Source organism: Callithrix jacchus, chromosome 9 (assembly GCF_049354715.1).
Source record: "Callithrix jacchus isolate 240 chromosome 9, calJac240_pri, whole genome shotgun sequence".
Taxonomy (NCBI): domain Eukaryota; kingdom Metazoa; phylum Chordata; class Mammalia; order Primates; family Cebidae; genus Callithrix; species Callithrix jacchus.
Genome location: NC_133510.1, coordinates 108,990,494 through 109,014,667, shown reverse-complemented (window position 1 = coordinate 109,014,667; position 24,174 = coordinate 108,990,494). Strand labels below are relative to the sequence as shown.

The following is a 24,174-nucleotide window of genomic DNA, read 5'->3' as shown; positions in this document are numbered from 1 at the left end:
TGGGCCTGGGGGTGGGTTTGGGAGTAAATGGGGAGGAGCTGCTGATGGTTGTGGAGTTTTTTGGGGAGTGCTGAAAATGTTCTCAAATTGCGATGATGGTTGCACCACTCTGATCATACTAAAAACCCCTGAATTGTGCACTTGAAAGGGGTGAATTGTATGGTGTGTGAATTATATCTCAATAAAGCTGGTGATAACTTAAGAAAGGGGGCTCAGAGTTGAGAGTGGGAAAGAGGGGAGCCTGTACTGCTGCGGCCTCTGAGATTCCAGCCTTGGGTTCCACAGATATCTCACCCTCATTTTGTGAAAGATGTGAAGACAACTTCCTGCTAACCACGGGCAACATGGAGAGCCCCAGGGCCAGGCCACCTGTGCCCAAATGCCAGCCCACCCCTGGACAGCTGTGTGACTGTGGGCTAGTGACTCATTTTTAAGTTCTGGGTTCTTTCTAGGGCTCACAATAGTTCTCCTTTTATGGATTGTTGAGAGGAAGCACTGAGGTGATGTAACTAAGCCTTTTGCCTGATGCGTGGCACCTAGCAGGTGCACAATAGATGCAGCCAGGGCCATTGCTATTCTAAAAGGCACCTTTGTGCAAATTAGAAAAAGGTCTCCTCTAGGTAGATACATTTGAAAAGGCTTCTGTTCTGGCCAGAAGCAGCCCCTCTCAGACTAGTGGCTCTGGGAGAACGACATGAGCTGGGTCCCATTCACCTGCCCATGGGCTGGGTGCCCTGTGCGTGTATGATTCACACATCCCTGCTTGCAGCCCTGGTGGTAGCTTGCTTTCTTCTTCTTCTTAGCTACCACTTTTCAGTACTCTGTGGCTGAAGCTTCCCCATAAGAAAGACGACATCCCCACATTGTCGCTTGATACACCTGCTTTTCTTTTCAATCTAGCAATAAACCAGATAGATGTATTGAATGTGTGCTTACGATGTGTCCAGCACTGTGGGGGCTTTCGGAGGAGAATATATCAAGTCTTGCCATTGAGATATCTAGAATTTAGTTGGGGCTATTAGAGTCACACATCTGGAATAATCCGAGAACAATGCAATAATCTGAGCATAGAAATGAAGTGTGGAGGCCGGGTGCAGTGGCTCATGCCTGCAATCCCAGCCCTTTGGGAGACCGAGGTGGGTGGATAACTGGAGGTAGGAGTTTGAGACCAGCCTGACCAACATGGTGAAACCCTGTCTCTATCCAAAGTACAAAAATTAGCCACGTGTGGTGGTGTCCGCTTGTAATCCCAACTACAGGCTGAGGCAGGAGAATCGCTTGAACCCGTGAGGCAGAGGTTTCAGTGAGTTGAGATTGCACCACTGCACTCCAGCCTGGGTAGGCAACAGAAGCAGACTCTATCTCAAAAAAAAAAAAAAAAAAAAAAAAAAAAAAAAAAAAAGAAAAAAAAAAAGAAGAAGAAAAAGAAAAAAGGAAAAAAAAGAAACGAGGTGTGGAAGAAGAAATCCCAGCTGTTGAAATCCCAGCTGTTGAAATCCCAGCTGTTAAAGACAGACTTGGGTTCAAATTCTGCCCTGCTACCCAGGAGCTAGATGGTCCCAGGCAGGCTGTGTGTTTTCTCTGGCTTCTGTTTACTCGTTTGGAAAATGCAGCTATGAAATATCCTACCAAGTGAGAAATATCCTACCAAGTGAGTTTGCCATCAGAAGTAGGATTTGGAAGCTTCCGACAGAGAACCTGGTGCATAGTAGGCTCTTGAAAACTAGAGCTAATGTTACTGTTTCAGGGAGAAGTATTAGGGTGGAGTACCCAGTGGCCTTCTTATCTTGGCTCAAGGCTTTCCATGTTTAAAATCCCCCCATGGGTTGCATGGGAACCAAAGTCTGAACTTACCATGTCTTTCAAGGCTCCTGCCTGGGTCTTCAGACCACCACTTCCTCACTCCTTTGTTTCAGCCCAGTGTCTGTGTCCTTCTGAGCACACGGAGAATGTGGGTTGGGCTATCTGTAGGCTCCATCCTTCCTTGTCTATTAGAAAGGCAGCAGGGCTGCTATCTGTCTCACTTGCCACTGCAGCCCAGCCTGAAGCCCAGTGCTAGGCACCTAGTGGGTGCTCAGTAAGAATGAATGAATGAATGAATGAATGAATGAATGAATGAATGATCAAATGAACACTTGTGGGAAGAAGCACCAGCAATCCTGAGAAGCGAGAGTTCTGTGAAGGTGTGAGGCAGCAGGGAAGGCCCTGGGGCTCATCCTCCTCCTTCTCTGGGTCATGCCTCTCCTTAGCACTGTGTACACAGCATTTCCGGGTGCTTCTCAGTGACAGCTCTGCACTGCAGCTGGAGAGGTGGCCCAAGCCCATCCCAAACCCATTTCCCACACTTGGTGGCTGCTCTAGGCTGGCAGTTTTTCAGAGCTCAGCAGCCTCCTTGGGCTGCTCCCACACTGGCCCGGCTTCCTTCAGAGAGTCCAGCCCTCCATCTAAGAAGCCCAGCTAGTCAGCTCTGCAGAGCGTGCAAGTGTTAGATGCAAAACACATCTGCAAGGTTTTCCAAACATTTCTTACTGGGTTGTAAATCAAGTACTTTAAGAATTGTATCTGGCTGGGGTGCAGAGTTAATGTGTGTCTTGAAAAAACAGCATCATGATTTGCCTTTTAAATTTGAGAAAAGAATTCCACTTCCTTTACTTTCATTAGGGATATTGAGATTTCCAGCGGGAAGGCGCTGAGAGGGGGCTGTGGTAGGTGTTAGCTTCTTCCCTGGAAGGATGGGGGATGGTGAGTGGCTTAGGGCTCAACTTTCATCTATTTGGCTGAAGGGCAATTTTGATGTTTAAAAAAAGGTAGCTGCTGCTTCTGTTAGTATCTCCAGGAAGACCCCATTCACTTCTGTCTGTGCGAGGCTCCCATTATTCAGGTGGCTTAAGGGCCATAACGGTGCTTGAACACAGCAGGTTCAAACTAAGCCTTGCTGGCTGCTACCATTTCACTATGAACTGGGCTCGGCTCACGTGTGGTTCACCTTAACTGCCACAGGTCACTCATGTCCCAGTCTTCTACAGGATCTTGGAAGGGAAGTGGACCGTCCAATCTACACATCGAAAAGGGAAGCCAGGCCCAGTGGCTCATTCCTGTAATACCAGCACTTTGAGAGGCCGAGGTGGGTGGAGGATTACTTGAGGTCAGGAGTTTGAGACCAACTTGGCCAACATGGTGAAAACCCGTCTCTACTAAAAGTACAAAATTAGCCTGGCATGGTGGCACATACCTGTAATCCCAGCTACTCAGGAGGCTGATGCAGGAGAATTGAGCCGAGATCGCACCACTGCATTCCAGCCTGGGTGACAGAGTGAGTCTCTGTGGAAAAAAAAAAGGAAAGAAAAGGAAGAATATGGAACTAGGCTTCCCGGGTTTGAGAGAACATGAACCTCCTATGTAACCTTGAGATAACTGTGACTCGTTTCTTCATCTGTGAAATGGGAGTTGCAGGGTTAACAAATCATATGTCGAGTTTTTAGAAAAGTGTGTCACCCACGGTGCATGGTCTCTAAATCTGATTTTTGGAAGCAGGCCTCTTGGGAAAGGCAGGATGGGGTCTTGGCCATGTCTGTCCCTGCAGCAGTCTAGGCACAGGGCATTGCACACAGTAGGTGCTGCTGTGTCGAACACACTTGTTTCACTTGTACATTGAGGGGCTGAGACAAAAATGTCCTTCAGGGTCCCCTCCAGCTCATAGGAAGAGAATCCTAGGAGTCCCCAAAAGGCTTTATTTCCTATTGCTTGTTTTTTGGCAGAAGGACTCCTTGCTGGGGAAAGTGGAAGTATCTTCACTTCTCATACCTGCTTTGCAAGTGTACGGAGGATCTCCCTATGTAGATCATCAGCCTGCAGTTAGGGAGGTCTGTTTGCCTTCCCTACTCTCTGGTTCTGTGGGATGCGAATGCATTCTGTTCTGCTCAAGGCAGCCAAGGCTTCTTAAACATGTCTATGAGGTGGCTTCTGAACTAGACTCTATGTGAGATAGAAAATGTTCCCCCACACTGGGTGTGGTTGCTCCTGTCTGTAATCCCACATTTTGGGAGGTCAAGGTCGGAGGAATCGCTTGAGGCCAGGAGCTCTAGATCAGCCTGGTCAACATAGTGAGACTCTTCCGTCTCTACAAAAAATTAAAAAATTAGCCTCACCTGTAGTCCTGGCTACTTGGGAGGCTGAGATGGCAGGATCGCTTGAGCATGGTAGTTGGAGACCGCAGTGATCTATGATCACACCACTGCATCCCAGCCTGGGCAACAGAGCAAGAACTTGTCTCAAATAACATAAAGAAAAGAAAAGATAATATTCATCCTCAAAGAACCTCTCAGTTTTCTCATCAGTAAAATGGGTTGGTAATAGTAGAACTCGACTCCTAGGTTGTCACAAGGACTCACGGACCACATACATGCTGAGAACAATGCCTGACGTGAGGCCAGTTCTCAAGCGTTATTATTTGTTATTATTTGCGATTCAGAGGAGGTAAGCTCATGTTCTGCTGGGCTGCTCGGAGGAATCTTTGCTCATTCCTTAGATGCTTAGACTTTAAAGGGGCTTTGCTTTTGGTCCCAGTGAGGCCAGAGGCTCGTGGATGCCTCTGCTCTCAGGTCTCCCTGTGGACACTGTTTCTTCTTCCCAGGGCTTTGGCAGTGACTGGGTACATTGAGCACCCAGGAAAGCTTGGCTTCTTGATCCTGGGTGACAGGTAGGCTAGAAGCAAGATTCCAGGGATGAGGAAAAGACTTAAGAGGGCCCTGTCCCCAGGGGAAGGGATGTTCTTGCAGTCTCACTTAAAGGGAAGACTTAACTCATATGTTTACTACTGTTTCATCCTTGAAGATGAACAAATAAAGCTGACCTTTATTGAGTACTTTATCTGCCAGGCCCGGTGAGGAGTGCTTTGCCTGTGTCATCTCACTCAGCTCGATTCTATGAGATACATGCTGTCACCTGACTTTGCCAGGAGGAAACTGAGGCCCAGGGCCCCACTGTTTATAACTTGGGGATGATGGCAGGAAGACAACTCATGTCTGTCTGAGCTCGAAATTATGAGCCTAGACTGCTTCCCAAGAAAGAATAGAAATATTTCTGTCATTTTTTTCTTGTGGCACGTGTTCCCTTCTGCCTCTCCCAGGGTAGCAGGTTTAAAACCATTTATTCAAATAGCTCTGTGGGAGGCACTGGGGGAGGCAGAGGGAGTAAGATATTGCCCCCAGGAGTTCACCTACCTCTTGATTCGAGAATGTGCATCTAACCCTCACATTTGAAGATCTTCAGTCTTTGGGGTCCATGTTTATCCCTCCTTACTGGTCCATTTAAGGAGATTGATTTCTTGGTGTATTTTTTTTCTTCTTTAATCTCTCAGAATTTCATTAGTTTCTATCAGACACATCCATTAGGCAGCCTCGACTTTCACCGTATCAATTAAGACAGAAGCCAGCAAACCTTAGAAGCTCTCAGCGGTCCTTGAGGCAGGATAATTACCTTGTGTGATTCTTAGTGGATTTGAAAGTGAACTCTTTCTTCCATTAGCAGAAGCCATGCAGGGAGGAGGCTAATGGTCTGTTTCTGTGGTGAGCTCAGAGCCTAGCCGTGATCGCGTTTGCCTGGAAAGACAGGGCAGGGCTCGCTGCCCTGAGGAGAACCTCATTTTGCATCTTCCTCATGGTTAATGGGTATCTGTTTTTCAGGCAGGACCAAGTGGAGCACTGAGGGAGAGAACAAGTGAGTGAGTGGGCATGAAGCAGGTAGTAGAGATCCTGGAGAAGAGAAAAATGTAGTAGAAATCTCCACTTACTTTGCTGTTTAGGAAGGTCCAGAGCAGAGGGAGCATCCCTCCCCGAACAACCCTAATAGCAGGAATCACTAAGTGATCAGTGTGTGCCAGGCGCTGTTCTAACTATTTATGTGCTTTCTCACCTTCGAGTCTTTATTATGATCATGTTCATTTCGTAGATGAGGAAGCAGAGGCTTAGAGTGGGCCCAACGACTTGCCCAAAGTCACAGAGCCGGGATCACAGAATTTAGGGCTGGACTGTCTGATTCAGGGTTCATGACTGCAAGCACTGTTGGAGCTGGAGTTAAAGCTCAGAGAAGTTGCCTCCATGCTTGGGGAAAGTAGCAAAGTGAAGAAGTTAATTTCATGACCCCAGTCCTTCTGTGTCTTACTCATTTATATCCTCCCAGTGCCTAGTTCAGTGCCTGACACACAGTCAGAAGGCAATAAATATTTGTCGAATGGCTGTGGGGTGTTGCCACAACTTAAGCTGTGTGACCTTGGCAAGATATGGCCCTCCATAGCTTCAGCTAACTTATCTGTAAGATGAGCACTTTGGACCAGATTTTTGTTGTAAAATTTATTAGTCATTCAACAGATATTTATTTATTTATTTTCTCAAACAGAGTCTGGCTCTGTCTCCCAGGCTGGAATACAGTGGTGCGATCTTGGCTCATTGCAACCTCTACTTCCTGAATTCAAGTGATTCTCCTGCCTCAGCCTCCCACGTAGCTGGGCCTACAGGCGTGCATTACCACACCTGGCTAATTTTGGTCTTTTTAGTAGAGATGGGGTTTTGCTATGTTGGCTAGGCTGGTCTCAAACTCCTGGCCTCAGTGATCCACCTGCCTCAGCCTCCTAAAGTGCTGGGGTTACAGGCATGAACCACCATACCTGGCCATTTAACAGATATTTATTGCTTGCATTCGCTGTGTGAGATACCACTCTGGAAGGCACGGAGACAGCGACAGTGAGACAGATGACATTCCTGTTCCCTTCCTTGCAGCTTACATTCCAGCGCCTTAGTGCTTGACAAGTAGATATTGCTGATGTGCATGCAGGAGTGATTGCAGTTTCTCCGCTGCTAATGAGACCTCAGGATATAACAATTCTGGGGCTGAAGCCTAAGAAAAAAATTAAGGAGCAAAAATAAAGATTTCCAGGAAAATACCATTTTTTTAGGAAAAACACTGTCTTTATAAAGGCAAGAACAGCTAATATTTGGATGGTTTATTATAATTCCTGCTAGTTGAGGTATTGGGGAGTCAGGCAGGATTTCTTACTTTTTCATCTGGTGATGCTTTTTGCAAACCACAGAGAAAACAAAACAAAACAAAAACAAAAACTCTCCCTTTCCCCCAACCCCTTTGCTTTAAGTGGAAAAAGCACTTGCTTCTTAAAACAGCTCATGAAGGACAAAATTATAACGAATATTTTGCATTTCTCTGGTGGCGGCACAGTCTGAATTCCTTTCAGCCCCACAATGAGTTCTAATTTTATGAAATGTTTGGATTAGCCACCAATTTTCCGGTGGAATTTAGGAGGCTTGCACTCGTACTTACGCTTGAAGCGAAGCAATCTCATCAAATCCTTGCAGTGTCTCGGGCCCAGTGGGACGTTCTAGCCAAGGACAAAATGACCATCAGCAGAATGACGGGGAGGAAAGAGATGTCTTTGGCAGCTGTGTCCTGGCTTTGCAGATGATGGTGTGATCCTGAGCTGTGGTCTCTGGGGCTTGGCGGGGCTGCATACCATTTTCAACTGATCATGGGCTATAAAAATTCCAGCCCAAGCACAATGCCTGGTACCTGACCTTGTTCTTTCAATACCCAGAGGCAGAGAACATTAGGGCCTCTGGTAATTGGGTGAGAGGTATTTGATAGCACATGGTGCTCTCTTCCCCTCCTCATAGCTCATATTGCCTGGTGTTGTAATTTCCAGCTCATATATCTCTCTCTTTGCCTCTCGACCTGCACTGTCTAATAAGGGCACATATGGCTATGAAAGTTAAAATTAATTATATAAAAGAAAATACAAAATTCAGTTCCTCGGTGGCACCAGCCACATTTTATGCACCCAGTAGCCTTGTGTAGCTAGTGTCTATCATGGGATGTTGCAGACTAGATTATTTCCATTATCATAGAAAGTTCTGCAGGGCAGGAGTAGTGCTGCTCTAACACTGGGTTGAATGAGGACGGGGCATGCACTTGGCCGCGTACCTTGCTTTATTCCCTCCATAGCATGTATTATGATCTATAAGGTATTATATCTCTGGGAAACCTCCTTCATCACGTTTGTTGTATCTCCAGTGTCTAGAACAGTTTCTGGTAGGCAGTAAGCAATGAGTAGCGATTTTTAGAATAAAACAAGTTGCCTGAATCAGCATTGCTTTGCATGGGCCTGACATATAGTGGGACTTCAAACACATGGAACCAATACTTCTAGAGCTGAAACCATGGAATGGATTCTTCTCATATCTGTCGAGCATGGACTACAGGTGGGCATTATGCGAGGCTCTGGGTATACAGTGATGAACAAACAGACATAGATCCTCTAGGTAAGGAGCTGATTAAATCCAGTGGCTCTTACATTTTCAGGGATATGGGAATCTCCTAGGTGCACCTGTTAAAATATACTATCCTTGGCACTGACACCTCAGAAGTCTAATTCTGATTCAACAGGGATGGGGTGGGACTTAGGGACACCTGTCTTCTGCATTTTAACCAAGCAACTTGAGTGAATGTGACGGGCAAGTCCATGGTCTTTATTTTGAGAACACAGCTCTGGACAATGGGAAGCTTGTTGCTGTATTCATTTGGGGATTCACTACACCATTTTCTGTAGTATACACCTTCTCTTGTGATAAATGAAGGGCTCTTATTTGGGCCTGAAACTTGAGGTTTGTTTTCTTGTTATCCAGTCATGGAGTAATAATAGTGGCAAACAATGGCATAGCAGCAATTATGTGCCAGGTGATATTCTAAGCATGTCAGTCACTGACCTGAATTCATCGCCATGGTAACCCTAAGAGGTGCACACCATTATGGTCCCCCCATTTTTCAGGTGGATAAACAGGCACAGAAAACGAAGTCACTTGCCCATGTTTACACTCCTTGTAAGATTTGAAAATTCTGAACTGCTGTGTTGCTGCCGCTCATGGCCACTGGACTTGGGGCAGCTGCCTCCTGAATGCCCAGTGTGCCTTTTTATCCTTTTCTGCTAGTTGCTTGGAATCAAAGTTCCGGTATACTTAGAAAATGCCCGCTTAGGGGATTACCACGTGTGGATGCTATGAGCACTGTTGATTTACAGATGCCTGGCCCTGCTGTCAAGGAGCTTAACTGTCCAATAGACATTCCCTTGGGCCTACCATACGCCAGCCCTGTGCAGGACACCCAGGCGTAAGACCTGCACCTGGTCTGATGGAGGAGACAGGGGCACAGGCAAACACTTCCTGAGAAAGTGCCACATACAAGACAGGTTTTCTTTTAGACAGGAAAAGCAAAGCAAATCTTCCAGACTGGGTTTTCCTCACTTTTGCTGCTTGTGACTCAGTTTTTACAAGTTTTGCTCTTTCACCCTACAGGGGTTCCGTGTGCGTGTTTTGTGCGTTTGTGGAAATCCACCAACCTGTTCTGTCAGCACTCTTGTTCATGCTCGCTTTTCAGAAAAGATGTACCTCCTTCTCCACCTTGTTTTTTTCTAAGGGTCTCACTCTGTACCCTAGGCTGGAATGTAGTGGCACAATCTTGGCTTACTGTAACTTCTGCTTCCTAGGTTCAAGTGACTCTTGTGCCTCAGCCAACCAAGTGGCTGGGATTGCAGGTGCCTGCCACCATGCCGGCTAATTTTTGTATGTTTAGTAGAGATGGGGTTTTGCCATGTTGGCCAGGCTGGTCTCGAATGCCCGGCCTCAAGTGGTCTGCTGGGTTTGACCTCCCAAAGTGTTGGGATTACAGGCATGGGCTACCATGCCGAGCCTCCCACCCTTTTTAAAACACTTAGAAAAGCAGGAGACCCCTCAGAACTGAGAGCTGCCCAGAACTCCTGACCCATATGGGAGAACCTTGAAAGGAGAAGCATGAAAGGAAGAGGGGTTAACATTTAGAAAGCACCTTGTGTGTGCCTTCTGCAAGATTCACTAAATGAGGCAGTTTACATACATTATCTTGTACGGTCTTCACAGCAGTTCTGTGACTGGGAGTGAGATCATTTCTCACTTTAGGGTTAAAGAAACCGATACTCAGATTGGCTGATCTGCTCAAGTAAGCAGGAGAGCATTGGACTTAAAAACTCAGGTCTGCCTGACTCTGCTGTGGGTTCTTTCCACTGTGCCGCTAGTTCTCAGGCCTGGCTGAGCATGGGAATCACCTGGGACCTTTTCATAACACTGATATCTGGACTTTGACCTCAGGCTAACTAAAGGAGGCTGTCTGGGGAGGGAGCCCAGGTATCAGTATTTGTAAGCAGATTCGTAGGTCACTGTAATGCACTGCTAGGCTTGAGAGCTGCAGGCTGGAGTGTGGTTCCAGGGTCTGCACTCCAGAAGGTGTCCCCATCCATGCCTGGTCAGGCTGGGACCTTGCTCACAGGAAGGTGAGCCCCTGCCTCCATCCTCGCTCCCCATGGGACTGGTGTGTCGGAAGCCATTCCACTGGACCTGCGCCGAGACCTCGTGCTGTCTTGCATCATAAGCTGCCTGCAAATCGGCAGCTGGCTTGTTTTCTTTATAGGCCCCAGTTGTGGTGACCTTTGACTGTCTGTTTATTTCAGGGAAATAATTCCATCCTGCGAAATCAATTCCCTGGGGGCTACAGAAGTACATTTGGAGGGACTTCTGTTAGTGGGGTGACCTGAAATGGCTTCTCTGAAGAGGTAACAGCTGCTCCTTTTCTCCCAGCCCCCTTCTCACTTTGCCCCCGACATCATCCTCTCAGTCCCATATTTTGAAGTTTTTATTGTGGTGCTGCACACATCTCTGCATAAGGTCTCTTTTTTAACATTATGATCATAAAAATGATAAGAACAGCCAGCGTTTTTGGAGCATATACTGTACGTCGGGCACAGTATCGGGCATTTTCTGTATGCCATCTCATTGCACTTTGCCTTTTCTTGGAGGGCAAATCTAAGTCTGAAATTGGGCTTCTTATCCTTAGCAGAGGGGCAGTTGCTGTGGTGCCTCAAGTTTCTGGTCCTGTTGGAGGCCATGGTGTGTAGAGGCTGCCATATTGGAAGCAGTAGACTTGGCTGAGATGAAGGTGGGTAGTTGGCTAATTGTGTGGACCAGTGTGGGAAAAGCAGAGAGTAGCCAGCAGCCTCTAGTGTTCAGTCTGCCATAAGCCTCAGTCAAGGGAATGGAGAATACTGGTTAATCGAATGCTTTGGGTAAGTGGAAATAGTAATAAGTTCTAATAGAGAGCTCTAAATATATTTTTCCAGATAATTGAAGCTCATCCATTTAAGAGCCAATCCTCTTAAACATTGCCAGCATTTCTTAAGGAATTCTTTCTCAATTGGATGCACACTTTCTTGCCTTCTTAAAACAAAGTTCCTTGAAGGTAGTGAAAACTTTTTCTTGAGTTTGAGAAAATTCTCCTCAATGGGCCTCAGTACTGTGTTTTGGAGATCGCGTGTCTGCTATTTATAGTTTGTCTATCATCTCCCTCATTAACTTTCATTCCATTTTATGACCTTTTTAAAAAATAAAATTCTTCTCTTCCCTTAGTGAAAATAGCGCATGCTCAATACTGAAAACTCACCAGATACAGAAAAGTGAAAGATGAAGGGGAAAGTGAGTTGTCACGTCTTGCTTCTGTCAGTGAGGCTGTGCCTAGCAGCTTTCTAGTTGCATTTTCCCAGCTTCCCTACTGATCTTCTGTGGCTGACCTTTCCTCCTAATTGTTTTAGTGGGAAAACTGTGGGTGACCATCTGCAGGGGCTCTGTGCATGGAATCCGTGGCATTTCTTTGAGTGGTGTTTCTAAGGGCTATTTCCCTTCTCCAAAGTCTTCAGGGCTGAATGGCGCCCCAAGAGTAAAGTTGTGTTTTCTGGGTAACAGGATGAGCTGCCTTTTAGGAAATAGGGCTGGTTGGAGTCACTCAGAATGTGTCTGAGCTGGGTCTCCTGACTCAAGGTCAAGTGCATTTCCAATTCTGCTGCCTCTTACATGTGTTTTACACTACAGGTTAAAGGATAGTGGCTCTGGCATAGAGGAGCTCTTGCTATATGTGGATAATTAAAACCAGGAAAAACCTACCTCTATCTCAATCATCTATGTTGCTCAAGTGACAGATTTTTAGATTTCTTTTTTGAGGGAGTAAGAAGTAGAATTTAGTCCCCTCGTTAGCATGCCAGAGCCAGTCTCTATAGGAACATCAGTCTTAGATTAATACTGAGATGGACTCAGAAACACACTTGAAAGCAACTTGCATTATTATCCTTACATAGCTTACATTTTATGACCTGCTTAAAGATGCAGGGAGCATAAATCTTGGGAAGGACAATGTTATTTACTTGTTGGTCTTTTCTGCAGATGGGATGCTCACATTAGAGCCAGGCTGGCTTCAGATGTCTGCTCCAGGATATTTTAGCTGAACTGTATGAGTCCATTAAACAAATGTTAGAGTTTTTGGGAAAGAAGAGCAGTGTCTCCAACCAAATGTTTTACATGGAGAACATCTGGGGAATATTGGTATTTGTATGTACAGTACATCAGAAAGCAGCTTGGCGGGGTTCCGCAGGGATGTTTCTGGCCTGTGGTTGCTGGATTTGACAGTTTTGTTGTAAGCGAATGGTTCTTATAAAGCATTGCCATCAAAGCAACGCTTGATCCAGGAAGGAGCGTCTTTGCTGAGCTGCACATTCAAATTGTTCTGATTAGCTCCCTGACCAGACCTTCCACAACATTTGAACAATCTGCTATCTGAGCCAGTTTTGCCCCAAGGCTTTAAACTCAAGAGAAAGGAAGCATCACGATGCCAGGGACTAACGTGTTTTCTTTCTTATTAGCACACGTTTCCATAGATTTGACAAATGTGTGAACAGGTGTGGTCCAGTGGCCACAGGATCCTAGTACCTGGGTCGAAAGTTGGGTGTGGCTTTTGTGACCTGTGGAAACTTGGGGAGTTCTTTTCAGTTTGTTTTCCTCTCCGGCAAAATGTCTAGCCTGTCTCATGGGGTGGTAGGGGGAGGAGTTAAATAAAGTGGGATGACATTGTATCCACAGGTGAGAGGTCATTCGTACAACCATGGTATTGCCTCCATGGATTCATGGTCTTAGCCACAGGGACAGAGGCAACTTAGACCAGAGTGGAATCTGGGTAGATTGCCTGACTTCAGCAACTTGTAGACACTGGGCCAGGTTGGTGGTAAGAAAGGAATAATTCCTATACAGATTAAGACTTATGCTAGTCATCATTTTTGATGAAATTAAGCTCAACAGCTATTTACTGAAAGTCCAGTATTGTGCCAGACTCTCGTAGATGTTGAGGACACAGAGGGGAACACGGCAGTTCCTGGCTTGCAGTCAGTCTCTGCTTGCTATGTCTGAGGCATTGACAACGGATGACCTTCCCTTTTGTTAGGCTCTATACTGACCGTGATTAGGTAGCATGCACAGTGACAGGTAAATATTTTATATATGTGAACATTATTTGGCAACATGTGGCTGGACTTTTTGTACCTTTGTGCAGAGTAGGTCAATGTTACAGTTACTGAATCCCTCTCCGCTGATGGGACAAAGCTCCGCAATAATTTAACATTGGACTTTTCGTGGTATTCAAGGAAGTTATCATAAAGATGACATCTATGTGGGTCCTGAAGTCTGTGTTTCAGCTAGTACCAGTCAAGTGAAATAGGCATAGGCCCATTTTATGGAGGAGGTGACTGAGTGTAAGGCACGCAGCAGAGAAAGGGACAGCAGTGACAATGCCTTGACTCTTTTTGGAAATGGGAAAATGAACAGCTGAGCAAAATGAGACTCGCTTTTCTGGTTTAAATGGACTCTTATTTAGGAGCATGAGAAGTATACAGGGATGGAAATGGGGGAGCGATGCATGGAAGGACTTCTCAGGAGGCCCCATCTCTGTGCATACACATCCGTGGCCTGTGTGCTCCCAAAAGAACACTTTGTTGGGAAGGTTCTTGAAACCTTAGAAAGAGCATCTCCAGGGCCAGCTCTAGAGTCATGTGCCTGCTTGTTGGCACGGGAGACGTTGAAGTATCTTGATCTCTTTCAAAAGGCATCTGGGGGATAGGAGTGGTCCTCATAGTGAAGTCAGGGTGCTCCTCTTAGAGGAAGGGTGAACAGGTGCTGGGCAGGGAGGGGCCCCTCTGTCCACCGCCCTCTCCAGATGGCTGGTAGGGAACTTGAAGGGTAGCTCTAGGCAAGTTCTCTAGGACTGGATCAATGCCTTATGGAGAATAGATTTTTCAAAATTGCTTGCTGGGGAACTGACTTATTCCCACATAGTTTTAGGAGTGCACCTCCCAGCTGCTCCCGTACAGTTCTGCCTTTTTCCCACCTGGTCTTACAGAAGGCAGCAAACACTGATTGATAGATGTAGTTTTGAAGATGGAAGTGGTTTAAATATTAGCTTACAAAAAGACTTCTGGTGGGGACAAGGCAGTGTGGCCTTGATGGCCCCTTCATGTCCAGAGGTTCTGATTCAGCTCATATTTATGTAACACCTACTGTGTGCCAGGCACTGTGCTGATTGTTTCGTCAGTATGCTTCCAAGATGGCGTATGAAGACCCAGATCTTCTATTTATTTATGTGCCTTAGGGCATGTTGCTTGACGTCCCTGAGACTCAGTTTGTATTCATTGAGAAAGCAGAAATAATAGTTTTTGTAAGAATTTAATGAGTAAGAGGTTGACAGACTTAACAGAAAGGTACTGAGGGCCTGGCACATAGTGAGGGCTTGATAACTGGTAATCATTATGACTGCTAGCTGGTTCTGTGAGTCATCCCCAACCCCTCTGGGGTGGACACTGTTATTGTCTTCATTTGGAAGATGAGGAATTTCAGGCTCAGTGATTGTGGGACAAGAAGGAAGTCCTTCTTTTACAAGCAAGTAAAACAAGGCTCAGCGGCAGGTGGCTGAGGTTTAGGTTGGCTGGAATGATTAGATGTCCCACTGTGGTTTTCTGTTTGTGAAGGGTCCTTCTTAATACTTGGGCTCCATTTTAGCAACAGCTTTTCTGTACATATACTACACATTAGGTGCATTCTCAGCACTGGAGATAGAACAGAAATGGTCTCAGTGCGAATGAAGCTTACAAGCAATGGTAAGTAAGGTTATAAAAGGGGACCCATATCTGCAAAGTGGTCCTTGCGGAGATTGGCCATGACTGCGGCAGGTGGATGCAGAGGAGTTGGTTAACTGGAAATGTTCATGGTGAAGATAGGGTGTGGAGGATCCTGGCAGAGAAAATGGCAGGTGCGAATGTCTAGGGGCATGAGCACACTGCCTAATCCAGGCCACTCCTTGGGTCTCTGAGATGACCACAGACCCATGCACCAGCCTCCTCGAGGGTAGGAACTGAGAATTGAGTATTAGGTGAGGCTCACGCCCATGACTGGACGGCATTTCGCCTGGGGCCCAGCACACTCCTGGGAGCTCAGCCTCCGGGTTCTTGGGGCTATGCATTTGCAGCCAGAGGTGCTGCTGCTATGAGCAAGAGCATCCCAGCAGGCAGGCTTGTGCAGTGCTAACGAGGGAGCTGACAGCCCACCCAATGGGTCTTGCAATGGGCTGGGGAGCAGGAACCAGCCTGTTAACTCTGGGAATAATAGACAAATGAGAGCTTCTCTTGGAAGGAAAAATATGCTTGTGAGGAGATGATGAGAGAGGACTCAGGTGCTCCTGAGTGCTCTCCAGAGGCTTTAGGGGACGGACTGCAGCCTGCACCTTAGCTCCCACCCTATCTGATAGGTCTTGCACACCCTGATTGCTATAAATCATTTGTCTAAACAGAAGGGATTCTGTCTGGATAAAAATAACTTCTGCAGAATCTTCTCTTTCACTTATTTATAAAACCATTGATGATTAAAATATAAAATAAAATAGAAAGTCATGCCTCTTTTTTGCTTGTTATATTTTACCACATTAAGAAATTAAGAAAAGTTTTTTTTTTTTCTTTGCTTCTGCTTACCTGGATTAGCTAACCTCAATAGACTAATTTTCTTTCCGTTTGGAAAACTAATTTTGCTTCTTAGGTCTTTGTGTTCCTAGCTCATTTTCTCCAAAGACAGTGGTTCAGTAGTGGCCTGAAGGTAACATTTAAAAGCAATGTTTGCAATGAATTAAGAAATTGTGGGATAAAGACTTCCCAAATAGGCGTATACGTGGGTGATATTAAATCAGTCTTCAAAAATTGGGGGAAGGTTTGGATTGAACTGAACTGAAAACAGCATCTCTGGCATAGCTATGTGAGGACAGTCCAGGCATTAGATGGAGGTGAAGTACACCATGCTGCAGCACAAGTCATGATTCGTCAGCACCCTGAAGGGTACCTGCCACTCCCCATCTCAGTTTATTAGTGATGCAACTATTCTGGGGACTTGGCTGTGGCTGGGGCAGCCTCCCATGTAAATGTGGAATACTCTATGGCAGTGTCAGCCCTGCTGCTCAGTGTGGCTTCGTATTTGGTGAGGAAAGACCCCTTGCTCAGAGGGTTTATCCCTCCCGGAGCGGGAATCAGGACTCTTGTTTCAATTCCACTGCTGCCGATAACTTCGTGAACTTGGGCCTGTATGTACTTTAACTTCTCCAGGACTCAGTTTCCTCATCTGTAACATGAGGATGTTGGCATAGAACATTCTAAGTCCTTCTAGCTCTAACATCTACCGATAACGGTGCTCATTTTGGCTTCTGCCATAGTTGCTATTTGCCTTCTCCACCTTCCATCACATACGCAATTTGCCATGTTGCCACAGCAACCTTGTGAGGTTGGTGCCATCATCCTCCTCGTTTGCAGGTGAGGAAGCTGAACCTGTGGCATGATTATCCGGGTCCCTCTCCTTGCAGGAGTTGCCTCCGCCTGCAGGAGTTGCTGTGACTGATGACAAGCCCAAGGTACAGATGCTGGATTTCTTAGCAGTACTGGCTTGGGTGGAGGTTGATAAATAAAAGTTGCGCAACCTTAAGCTTAAGCCTTATTATAAACAGTGTCAGAGTGATTGGATGCTACCAATTGAGGCTGTCCAAGTCATAAGTAACCTCAGCCTTCTGGCCCAGCCCTTTTTCTCCCTCCCCAGAGCAATTGTAACCTGGAAGAGAAACAGTTGCACTTTAGAATTCTGATTTGGTGTTGCATTTGGCTTCAGAGATGTGAAAGTCCAAAAATAAACAGCTGCTTGGCAACTCCAGTCCCAGCTAAATAGCCTGGCATTTTCAGTCTTTCTCTGAATCTGATACTGCCTGTGTTAGGGTCTCTTGTGTTACCAGAGGCTTTTTCATGCTCCGGATTGTGTGTGTGGACTGTGAAGTTACACATCTGCAGCCAGCTCCCCCGGCCTCACTTCATCCACAGGCCTGCCTTGGGGTGGGATTAGGGAGATATCCTTTGGAAGCAAACTTTCCATTTACGGGAGGTAAATTAATTCAAGTCACCGAGCCTCCTCCAGGAAGCCTGTGTTTTATTCCGCTCTGTATTAATGGGTGGTTCATTAATTTTCATCAGTCGTCTAGTATGTAATATAACTGCTTCCTATTTCAGCTACAGAATAATAGATGTTGTCAGGGCCACATTTACTCTGCTCTAAGATGATTCCTCTCAAACCTCAGAGTGCAGCAGAATCACCTGAGAGGCTGTAACGAATGCTGATACTGGCCGGGCATGGTGGCTCATGCCTGTAATCCCAGCACTTTGGGAGGCCAAGGCGGGCAGATCACAAGGTCAGGAGATCGAGACCTTCCTGGCTAACTCAGTGAAACTCTGTCTCTACTAAAAGTACGAAAATTTGGCTGGGCCTGGTGGCACGCACTTGTATGTAGTCCCAGCTACTCGGGAAGCTGAGGCAGGAGAATCCCTTGATTCTGGAGGCAGAGGTTGCAGTGAGCCAAGACTGCGCCACTGCACTCCAGCCTGGGTGACAGAGCGAGACTCTGTCTCAAAAAAAAAAGAATGCTGATACCAGGTCTGCCGTCACCCCCACCCTGAACACCACCACCTTCATTCACTAGCTTTGGGCTGGGCCCAGGAATCTGCATTTTTGTAATCGGTTTCCCTTTTCCCCCTAACCAGGGGATCAGAGGCAGGTGATCTGCTCACCACCCTTGGACAGATAGTGTTTGAGAGCCTCTAATTGTCCTTTTCAGGCTTTTTGTGGCTCGCTCTTGGCACGGCCACCCCTCAGGAGCTCTCCAGTGGACTTTTCACTATTTCTTTGGTTCTTGCCTCATCAGCCGTAGTTTGTATCTTATGTTTACAAACCCCAACAGGGAGTGCAAATCTGCCGATGGTTTCTTAGTCACTAATTCCACTTCCCTGTGGTATCACCACCTGCAATAATGACATTCTTTGCTCAGTCATTGAAGGGGAGAGGGGTGACATGAGTCTTAGAGACCAAGGAATGACTTTCCTGGTAGATAAAAATGTCCTAGCCCTCTGAGGTCCTCCAGAGCTGGCCCAGGCCCAATCAACCACTCATCTGCTTTGTTGTTTATGTTCTGAAAATAGAATGCATTTTTCCTGGCAGGAGAGAAATCAATATCATCGCAGGAATCATCCTCTCTTTCATGGGGAATTTTGGGAAATAGAGGTTTGAGAACCAAGTTACAGAGGATTAAATTTTCAGAACCTCTTACAAGATTAAAGGGCTGATGGGGGCCAATGGAGGGATGCCACTCTTCCAAGGAAAAGCTCCTAGCTCCACACACCATGCTCCCTGGCTTCGGTGCCTCACCTCAGAGCCTGTGGATACAACTCTTGGCTTCCAGTCCACTTCTTTCTGAAATACATTCATGTAAGGCAGGAACCAACAGGCCAAAGAGGAAGGGAAGAAGAGGCCCATGGGCCCCCAGGCAGTGCTGGCTTGGTTCCCGGGGGGCCATTACATCACAGCAACTTGCTGGGTGTTGTTCTGAGTTGGCCAGGCCCCTCCATAAAGAGCCGGGGGTCATTCAATTAATAAGGGGCTTTGTTTGCAAGATGGGTGGCATCACTGTGGTGATTGTCATTGGGCAGAGCCTTTCGAGTGAAAGCTACTTGGTGATCCTGGGAGCTTTGGATGGGTGCAGCCTCAGTAGGGCTATGCCTTGCCCCACACTCTGTCCATCTCCCAGGCGAGCAGCCCTGCAGCTCCCGTGGAACGTGCCTGGGTATGAGATCACACCTTGTGAATGGCAGGGCAGTTGTCAGCTTGCTGGGATTAGGATGCAAACTTGTTCTCACTAAGTGATGCTAATGCCATATTTATGACTGTGTTTCTTCCCTGCTGCTCAGCCCTCCTTTTGGGACCTCACATGTGACACTGTAAAACTTCATCTGCTTGGAGTGGGGTCCATCTCAGTAGGCTTTTGGGAATCTTTGGGATCCTCCAGGAAATTCTGTGACCTGTGATGTTTGCTATTCATCCCAGCTTTATTCATACCCTGAAAAATAAGCAGCCTCTGGGCTCAAATTCTAGCTCCACTGTTTTTTGCAAGCTGTGTAACTTTGGGAAATATTTATCTTTCCTGGCCTCTATGTTCTCATCTGTAAAATGTAATCGTAGGTAGGCTTAAATGAGATAAAGTCCACTGGCACATGGCTAACACTGAAGAAATGTTACTTATTCTTATTATTAAGAATATTGCCACTGATTTAAAAATGTTGAGACGTCAGGGCCAAAGACAAAGCATTAAGACCTGGCCACTCAAAGTGTGGTCCCTGGAGCTGGCATCATGGGGACCTTGCTGGAAAGGCAGAATTTTTGGCTGGATCCACCCCAGACCTATGGATTCAGAATCTGCAATTTTACAAGATACATAGGTGACTCCTGTGTGAGAGGCAGTTTTTTATAAGAATATTCCTTGAAGGCCAGCTTATGTTAATGAACGAGCATGCAGGCAGATGGCTACAGAAGGAGCAGAGCAGCCATCCTCTTGGTTAGAGCCTCAACAACATACAGCCTGCCCCTACTCTCCACCATGCCCCCAAGGCTGGTCCTGTGCTACACAGGCGTCCTCTCCATCAGACACCAGGACACCCTGGGGCTGGCCAGATATTAATTTTAACCTGCTTTTATTTACCACTGTGCAAATGTGGGGAGGGGAAGGATGCGTGTGGGGGTGGAAGGGAGCGGAGAGACCTCTGATATGATTTGCCGTGAGCTCATTACCCTTTAAGTGTGCTTTATAATCACCCCATTCAGTGAATACTGTGTGCCGGGGCCTTTACTTACCTCATTTCCACTCCTCACCACAACCCCAAGAAACAGAATTTTTTCTAACCCCATTTTACAGATGAGGAAACTGAGACCTGGGAAGTTCGGGCTTGCCTGAGGTCACCCAGTCGGTGACAGTCTGAGCTTTTACTCTTCCACTCTGCATCCCCAACCCTGCCTAGGTCACTGAGCTCTGAACACCCACAGCAGCCACTGTGGGAGAGGATGGCCGGCAGACCACAGAGCAGGTTGTTTTTGGTGATGATTCAAAAAAGGAAAAACTCCAACCGCCAGGAGGAGGCTGTGCCTGTTGCATGTTACAGAGATGGGAATCAGCTGGGCTGAGTTTGCCTCTTAAACAGGCAGGCACTGCAGGGCAGGATTCACAGGTTCTCCACCAAACCTGCTGCTGCAGAAGGTTTAAACATTAAGCCATAGGGTGGCCTTACTTAAAAGCAGATCGTTTATGAGGCACACGGAGCCGTCTAGACTTGGGAACGTTTATGAATGTGGCTGTACTGTGAGTCGGGCTTAAACACCTGAGTTCCCTACTCCTCTCAGGCTCTCTGACTTGTGCAGGAACAAATGGGATTTTTGGGGGTGGAGGGTATGTGATTTCAGACATTTGGTAATCCCTTCCTGTTGGGCCCCTTCCTTACCTCTGTGTTTCTTTGTAGATGCGGGAATTGAGGCACACTGGAGAGGAGGTTTCCTCAGCAATGCCGGGCATGTCTGTACATTTCTTCAGTAGCCCTGGCCACGAGGGCAATTATGTAATTACTGGTGTGAGTTTTGCTCATTGCCTGTACCTTCCCCACCCCACCACCCACCTTGAGGGCTGGGGCAGTCATGCTGCCTTCCTCCTTTGTAGCCTGGTACATGGTAGGTTTTCAAAAAGAACAAGTGGATGAAAAGTCACATTTCATACCGGCCGACGTGTGGATATCTTGAGGCAGACTTTTGATTCTAAGTAGAAACATGTTTGTGCCCATTCAGCTGAATGGTCAAAGGAGACGGTGTGGAGCGGATGGAGAAATGGTCCTGGGGTTGCTTTTCGGGTTCAAGTTATTACTCCTCCCGTCTCAGGGGCCCTGCTGATAATGGTGTGTGCCCAGCTGGTCTTCCTGATTTCAGATGAGGTTGCAATGTAAAGACCCAAGATGGGGATGCTCTTGTCCTTTATGTATTTTGGAAGCATGTCCCCAAGACCTCTACTCACTGTCCTTTGAGGAGCCAGGAGGAATTCAAGTTTGCTCTGAAGAAGAAAGGAAAAAGGAAAGTTCTACTTTCAGGACTCTCACTCTGGGTTAAAAAAGACTGACGCTTATTGAGCAGTTACCCCCTGGCCCAGGCGTATTCTTGAGCACCTCACACGTACTCCTCACCAGGACCTGTGAGGCAGATATTATTATTTCTCCACCAGATGAATGAGAAAACTGGCGCACACAGAGGTTATGTAACTTACCAGTGTCACACAGCTAGAGAGTGGTATTAGCCTGGACATAAGCCTTGTTTCTAAGCATTATGCAATACTGTCCGTGGACTGGCTCAGCGTATTCTTCTACTTCCTGAAGCAGACACTCTCGTAAATGCACACAGGAGCTGCATTTCAGATTTCCTTATTTTTTTCTTGACAAACCTCAATGTGACAACCATTCTTAGCTCCCTGGGTGCTACAAAAACTGAATATGCAGCTAATAAAGTATTTGGTGTGAAATGCCCCAAAGAAGATAAAATGGGAAGGGTGTAGAGAGGGAGGTGGCCATAAGGGTGGCCTTATCAGCTAGAGGGGTCAAGAAGGGTCTTCCTGAGAGGGTGGTGTAAAGCTGAGGCTTGAATGAGAAGGGCGCAAAGATCCCTGGTAAAGCATTCAGCATGGTGTCTGCTCCATGTGTTAAGTGGCTAATGAAGGCTGGCCATTGTTACTAGCAGTAGTATTGTTTTTGTGTTTTGTCATTAACTGGCTGTCTGAACCTTGGCTGGGTCCCACCACTCTGGAGTAGAGCTGAATGTCTTTTCTCCAGGCCTGGCAGGTACACAGATGTAAGTGATTTCTAGCGTTGTCTCCTCCTGACTTACTGTCACCCCTTTGAAATAGAGAAGCAGAATGCACCCTCTTTTACATTTTCAGTGGAAGATTCACTGTAGGAAAAGGGAAATTTTTGTGGAGAGACAGCCACCATGCTTATTAACATTTATGGAGCCCTTTTAGTTTCCTCAGCGCTGAGCAAGGCTTGATGAGAATGTGGGCACTTTCCATTTCACACCCAGCTGGAAGCATCCCCTGGCGATGGCACCGTGGGACCCTCTGCCGCGCTGGGCTGTTAGTCGGGAATTAGCAAGTGGGCTTCTTTTTTTACGCCTTAGAATGTTGCTACCCTCCTCTTACCCTGTATGGTGAAGAATTTATGCCTATTGTAACTTGACAATAGAGCCTCCTTAAGGTCAAGTTCAGCTTGCCGCATAATCAAAGGGGTGGTTTCTACCCTTGCCCGTCTTTAGCTTATGGAGGAATGTAGGAGTTGTTCCAGCAGCCACCCACATCCTCCACGGCCTGTGTGTGTTCACTGTCTGCTTCCTCCCAGAACAAGCTCCCAGGATTGTAGCCCTTCCTCAGATAAAATAAAGCCATCCAGTCATATCTTTACATTTGACGTAAGCGAAGGGAAGTTTTTCTTGCTAGGTACTGAATGGGGCTGTGGTGAGGGCCTGGGGTAGCTCTGAGTCTGGCTCTCTGCTGAAAAGGGGCCTTTAAGCCAGAAGGCTCATTCATCTCCATGTAGCCTCCTTCTGTCCGGCCATGGGTCCACCCACGGTTGAAGGGAGGTGGAGCCTGCCTCTGGGTTTACAGCAGGGCGTCCTGTGTTTCATACCTGTTTATCTATTCCTCCATTGCCTGTGTAGATAGATGTTAAAGAAATTCTTGATCATCTTACTATTATGCTTGTCTGGGCAGTATTACTTAAGTAGGGTGGTTTCCCCTTTTTGCCCCAGTTCTGCTACCACTTCTCTGGCCTGGGCTTGCATCAGTTAATAACACCAAGCCTCCCCTCCCTCCAGCTTGCCTCCTTTCCTCCTTCCCTTTGTCTTTCCTTCCTTTTTTGTCTACCTGCCTACACTGAATATTTTCTCAGGTCTACCATTTGCCAAGCATGATGTTAAGTTTGGAGGTTTAAAAAAAAAAACAGTAAATAAGATCCCCGTATGTGTAGAGCCAGGTAAAGACACAAAGCCTCATTTAATCACCACTGGGGAAAGGCCTGCAAAGGAGAAAGCCAGGGAGCTGTTAGTCAGATGAACCTGTCTTTTGGGAGGTCAGCACACAGCAAAAACAATCATAACAGCTTCCCAGTTCTTGTTGAGTCATAGAAGAACTGGTGTATTTTAGAAATGTTTCCATTTGCAGTGCTTGGTTGAGAGCTGGTGCAAGTCAGAGGTAGCACGTGCTCCCAAAAGTGAATATATCCCTGCTGAGGCTGGCTGGGGTTGACTGTGAGGTAGGCAAAGTGTGGCCGTGGGCTGCTGGTAACAAGGGCTCTCTTTCCTCCAGATAACTCTATGCCTTTATAATTTAGAAGGATGGTTTGGCTACCTTTCCTCTAGGAAAAGTTACCTGACCTCAACAGATGAGAGCTGAGGTCACAAAAGGACCAGCCTGGAAGAGAACTAGGCAAGCTTTCTGATCCGGCAGCAAATCGATTGGTGGGCTTCTGTGTTACCTGTGGATACTCCCTTCCTCCAGCAGTTTTTGGCCCCCTGAGAGCCAGTCTGATTAAGTTACCAGCCAGCTCGTTTATGAGCAAAGGTGAATCTGTTGGCAAACCCGCTTTCCTTATTAGGTTCCTGTTGCCATTCATGCCTTTTTCTTGATGCGTTTCTTTTGAGTGATTGCTCTGTGTGTTGGCCCTGGTAGGTCTCTGCAGTTTGGATTTGTAACATTGGCGCTGAGCTTTGGGAATTGACAGGGCCAGACAGTGAGATGAGCTGTCAGTCCCTTTGTTTCACCCTGACTGGTCCAGAAGAGCCGTCTTGT

At 46.7% G+C, this 24,174-nt stretch overlaps 1 protein-coding gene across 1 annotated transcript in view; it reads left to right on the top strand.

Moving 5' to 3' along the window:
* NUAK1 (NUAK family kinase 1) overlaps positions 1-24,174 on the top strand; it is a 75,260-nt gene that overhangs the window by 7,517 nt on the left and 43,569 nt on the right. The window lies entirely within an intron of this gene.